Source organism: Oncorhynchus masou, chromosome 22 (assembly GCF_036934945.1).
Source record: "Oncorhynchus masou masou isolate Uvic2021 chromosome 22, UVic_Omas_1.1, whole genome shotgun sequence".
Taxonomy (NCBI): Eukaryota; Metazoa; Chordata; class Actinopteri; order Salmoniformes; family Salmonidae; genus Oncorhynchus; species Oncorhynchus masou.
Window position 1 is genome coordinate 40440160 of NC_088233.1, and position 6000 is coordinate 40446159.

Sequence of the window (6000 nt, forward strand, 5' to 3'; positions counted from 1 at the left end):
GTTCCAAAACCAAGAAACACTCTGTGACCCTGATTTAGTTTTTCACAAGAACGGCTGCATTGCTTTGAGCTTCATACACAAGACACACTATTTACAGGATACAGTGCAGCGATTGGTTATAGAACTATTATCAAAGTACTCTATCAGTCTTTATGAACCACTATGACCAAGTTCGACACGAAAACATGCATGATAGCTTACAGACAATTGGTCAAACCCTTAGGACAAGACCTTTAGCGCAAATGAGCCAGATATAGAGCCTTGAGGGGGAAACACAAAACATGCATATGTGCCAGACAGCTAGTCCAACTGTGTGTGATCTCTAATGCATGCTGGTGCTACAGTGGGAAACGGAGACCCAACACCCAGCATACGTTGGGAATTCCACTGCTCCTAGTCTTAACAACAACAAACTCAAGGCTACAATATTTAATCAGAGGGGGGTTAAAGGTAAAGAAAAAACAAAACAATAACAAACTCAAGACAGGAAATCCATGAGTCCCCGTTAACATGTACCGGAGGCTGGCTCCCAGGCCTTGGCATGTTTTACCAATCACAAGCCCTTTAGAGAAGTCGCACCGCAGTCGGTGGCGCTGGCCACACCCATTTAGATGCGGCATGCAAAAAGCAGTATCTTGGCCTAGGTATGCATGTTAATAACTGCTGCTACAACTGCACATTGGGTATAAACGTATGTTTCTGAACACCCAGATGGCTTATAATGAACAATACGTTGTTCAGAAACATGTGTTATTATCACAACCCTAATGCAATGAACTAGTAAACGTTACATCTACGTCACAACTGATTCAATGTGGCTATTTGTTTCAGACCACAATCAAGAGCACCATTACTCCTAACAATAATAGCTACTGCACTTTGGTAATTTATAGCTATTGAACCAAAGTAATAATAACCACATGAACTAACGTCACAATTACATGTAATTACATCAAAGCAACTATGCATGTTATTAATATGGCAGGGGTCTGGGGATGACTTTTAGGAGGTCATTCTATTAATTCCGGGCACATTTTTAGTGGCACAACAGTGGCGTGCAATCCCCCATGTTTTTTGATGGCCGCTAGGATTTAAATCTGATCCGAAGTTAGGGGGGTGCCTGCGGCAGGGTAGCCCACTACCGAGGTGTGCCGCATTATTTACCACGGAATAGGCTTGGATTCTTTGGATTCTAACCAGCAACCTCCGTGTCACTACAACATGTGTTACATTGTTACAATCATGAGGCCAGACCCGTAAATGATCAATCAAAACGGCTATAATGTGCCATAGCTCATCTGAAACATGTAAATTGTATTTTGTACAAAATAGACCAACGAGAGTTGTTTCAAAACCACACTGTCCTTTTACTTAGCTCGTGCTATTGCCGACAATGTATCTTACCTCGAACTTTGGGGTGTTTAATGCGTGCTTTCCTCTTTCCGAAGCATTCCCCTGTTCGGTCTAACACAAGTTATCGGGACACAAACCGCACCTATCTGTACTAATTGATCTGCAGAGAGAAGTCCAGAAGATCACTTGAGCATCTAATCTTCATATAAAGTCCCCTTCTTCTCAGCGTAATGAATGGCCGCTAGTACTCAATACAGTAGGCCTACTAAATAGTTCGCAGAGCACCCACTTGTTGCTCACGACAACAACTCTCTATTCTTCCGAATCAGTCCACGAAGCATGCATCAGAGGGCGGGCTATACCGTCACTTGGGAGACGAGGTTGAGTTGGAGCTGTGTTCCATTGTCTTCTCTCACCGGTTCAACAAGCTGTCACTCAGCCATCCCTATAATATATCGTTCTGTTTGTGTTGATGTTTTTTTCCCCTGAGATAATGGGGTGGCGTCGGAATTGTAACGGGTTTCTATCTATGCAAGCCATATTTTGACATGCAGACATTACAGGTGATGAAACAACTGTATATAAAGTTGTCAACTTGGTCATTTTCACATAAACCCTTTTGGCAGCATCAATGCATAAGACTGTAGTAGAATATGCTTTGCAACCATCGAGCATTATGTGTTAAGGGAAAACACATTGCATTTTATTAGGCAATAATGTAGGTTCCTCCATGTGGGTAAGGTGGACCTCTAGTGGCTATGCGAAGGGACATGGTTTACTAATATCTCTAACCTATTAATACATAGGCTCAGCAGCATTGTGATTGATATGGCAATCATGCATTGCTCTTCATGACCAGTAGATCTAGCAGCAGGTCCTAGAATGAGCTCTTTAGCAGCCCGCATGCAAGCTACCCAGTAGCACTCTTGGTCCTTTTCCTGGAATCCGAGAGGAGGGCAAACAGAGGCTTAGCTGCTCCCAAGCTGAAACAACACCGTCCACATACACACACACACACACATACGCAAGCATGCATGCACGCACGCACAAACACACATGCACACACTACCATTCACTTATGTCCACTTGTGCACAGTGACACACTTCATTCATCCCGGTGGCAGAGAGAGGGTGTGAATGCTTTGTGGTCACTCTGAGAATTACACCCCAGTTTTATGTCCTCAGGACGTGTGGCAGTCTGTCAGGAAACATGCGAATGAGGTCCGGTCTCCAGGAACACTGGCCCCCTCTATTTGGACACCTATAGGAGATAACTGTTCATGTGAATCCTCCTTGAGGTGGCCGTATAGTCATTCCAAACCCAGCCGGACTGCTACAAGTCATAATCACAATAACCACATTATAATCATTAGTATATGTTTGGGTTTTGTGAGTTAGAAGAATTTCATTCAGCTGAGACCTGTTCATACCATCCAGGACCATGTAACTGGAAATGGATCACGCATCCTCAATGGTTTAGCAGATAATACATGTTATCTGTCAGGACCCGGTTACGAACCTGGGTCTCCGGAGTGAGAAACAGTCACTTAACCAATTGAGCCACGAATAGACAGCAGAACCCAGAAGATGAGGCAGACACAGCAGTACTTAAGACGGTGTATTTAATAAAGAAAAAATCCTAAAATACAAAAAATGGCAAATCCAAAAGGTGGTAGGTAAAACACAAAAAGACCTCAAAAGAAACTCACCAAAAATAAACAAAAACAAAAAACAGAATACCACAAGAACGTCACCCGGAATCGACAAGCGCACACAGAACACTAGGGCAGGGTGCTAACATACAAACACAGAGCACAGAACTGAGGGAAACAAAGGGTTTAAATACAATCAGGGGAAACGAGACACAGGTGCAAATAATAATGGGGATCAAGGGAAAAACATAGGGACAAAAAGCACAATGGGGGCATCTACTGACCAAAACCCGGAACAACCCTGGCCAAATCCTGACATTATCTGTGTGGACCTGACCTGTGCTGTGTGGTCACTGCATGTAGGTGGGAGTGAGGCTCTCAGTATAGTCAGGGTACTGCTCATTGTTCATATTTGGGGTTTTCATAATGTAGAAACAGGGTTAGGTTTTATAGAACCCTTTTTGCTTCCAGGTAGAACTCTTTTGGGTTCCATGTAGAACCCGCTGTGTAGGGTTCTTCAAAGGGTCCTCCAATGGGGACAGGCGAATAACCCTTTAAGATTCTAGATAGCACCTTTTTGTCTAAGAGTGTAGAGTCTCAGGTTAGCGTGCTGTAGTATGATGCAATATGTCATATTATTTTGGTGAATGTGTCTGCTCTTTCTGCCATTTTCTTCCCATTCTGCCTCCCCCTTTTCCTGCTCCTCCGCCTTCTTCTCCTCCACCGTTCCCCCCAAAATAAGAGCAGGGTCCCTGGAGTCCGTTCTGGTTCCATGGCTACCACGTGTCAGTGGGCTTTGAAGAACTCTAATGTTTTTCTAGGCCGAGAATGCTCTGCTGTCTCTTTTCCTCTCTCTCGCCTGGTTCTTCAGTGAGAAACCCAGAGGTTAGATAAATATGAGGCTGGGCGTGAGGAGGTGCAGCTCGGGTTTCTGTCACGCTGGGCTGCTTTGAAACACATTTGTCCAGGGCGGCATCCGGCATGATGCTGGGGTTGGAGGAGCGTGGAGGGAATCACAACAGAGGTGCTGTAGGACGCTGCTACTGTAGGCTGGCTGGGAGGATGGATGGATAGAGAGAGACACAGGGGGCCACTGAACCGTTAGGACACAAATAAGCGACAAGTAGATTCTGTGTTACTGCACCAGTGATTTTAGGTTAGATTACATCTTGATATGGAGAACATGTGTATAAAATTGCATTGTAGTTTTCAATCATCCATGTTATAGTATGATGCTTACACAAAGGCAATAATATGTACTTTCAACAGATAATTAAGAAAAACATCTTACTGAAATCCACTGCATATCACCTTCACCAGGCAGGAGACCTACAGGGAAGGAACTCCCGTGATATGTGTTACAGAGATTCCTGCCAAGACCAATAGGCAGTAATGACTGAGGTTGACAGACAGAGGTAATAAAATGTCTAAATGTCGTTTCTCTAATCCTGCAGGAGCTCCAATGTGGGTTCATTTACAATATGCTGACCCTAACAACAATGAGATTCATTCCCCTGGAATCTTTTAGCTTCAGCATTACTTTGACCACACTTGATCGATTGCTAGGACTTTGCATGACCTGGAAGTGGTAATTCTCTCAAGCCAATGCATATGAGGTATTTCTAAGCAATAGAAATACAGCACGTTTTGGACATTGCAAAGTAGATATATGTCAAATTAAATGAAAATGTGTTTATCCCGACAGTGCGGGCATTACCAGTGAAAGAATACTGCTTCATTTGTCAAGTAGAGGGCACTGTTGGCATAGTAATTCAAACAAATTTACAATGGATGTTTTGGCTGAATGAACAAAGGACAATTTAAAAACCACAATGTACATTTTCTGGCTTGCCACATTACATTTTTTGTATTGCTTCTATTCAAGTGATCAACCCATGATCAATTCAGCTAATATAGTTTGTTGCTGCAATACTGTAAAGGGGCCTACACAAGACTGCACACATTTAATCTTTTTGTGTAAAAGGCAGCATACACCTTAAGTTAATGAAGTGAATCTGTTCTCAAACAACAGCCTTTCTATGTAACTTATTCTGATAACACTTTCCATTACAGGATAGTGGCTATTACATGGTAATAAACAGGAAACTAGTTGAAATTGGCCCAAGAATCAGAATTAAAAATGTACAAGATAAGGGGTGTGCCACAAACATTTCCATATATTTTCATTCTTTAGTGTGGTGGTGGTGTGTGGGGGGGAATGTCTGCCCATGCTGCATAAAATATGAAAGATGACTGCTGCAAGCTGCGCTCTGAAATAATGCATGACAGACTCCAGCCTAGACAGGCTAGTGTGTAATGTCAAGTCGATATTGGTAGATTATTTAGCTGTGAACTGCATGCAGTCAGAGACAATGGGTTTCTGGAGGTGGTAACACAACAAAACATGGGTTTGTCCGCTAGAACAACAGTTAGCTAATACAGATGTATTTATTTTTCATCTGCACAATACCATTTTCAGATTAGTTGAAAATATAAGTGTGCTGACGGAAGTGTGAATGGTTTAGGTTGAATCCTGTTTGTTCCCATACAGCAGGGTTTACTCTGTAGCGGCAGGTTGCCTGGCTACCTAACATACGATACATACAGCCCCTCCAGTCATGAGTTAGAGGCAGGCTGGCGGTGGGTCTATAGTCTGATCCAGATCCAGTGGATAGTGCTGATTGTGCTGGTTCCTGGCTGTGAGTGGGTGTTGCAGGGAGCCTGACAAGATATATGGAGGGAGTCTGCTCTGTACTCCTCCACTCCTGGGGAAAGGCCTCCACTATCTGATTAGCATTCAGCTAGTACCCAGACTGCATCAAGAAACTCTGCTGCTCCACACACCACACCATACCCCCTCCCTTACACCTCTCTCTCACTCTCTCTCTCTCGGCCCGCTCTCTCTCTGTCTTGCTCCCTCTCTCTCTCTTGTTCTCTCTTGTTCTCTCTTGCACTTCCGCTCTCTTGCGCTCTCTCTCTCTCTCTCTGCATCATT

The 6000-nt window shown here is 43.6% G+C and overlaps 1 protein-coding gene across 8 annotated transcripts in view; it reads right to left on the reverse strand.

Annotated features, from left to right (window-relative positions):
• Positions 1–1687, reverse strand: part of LOC135509495 (A-kinase anchor protein 13-like) — a 106004-nt gene extending 104317 nt beyond the window's left edge. For all 8 annotated transcript variants that reach the window (XM_064930215.1, XM_064930213.1, XM_064930214.1 and 5 more), the window contains exon 1: positions 1405–1687. The gene's annotated coding sequence lies outside the window, so the exon portion shown is untranslated. The remainder of the gene's footprint in view (positions 1–1404) is intronic.
• Positions 1688–6000: the final 4313 nt, after the last annotated feature.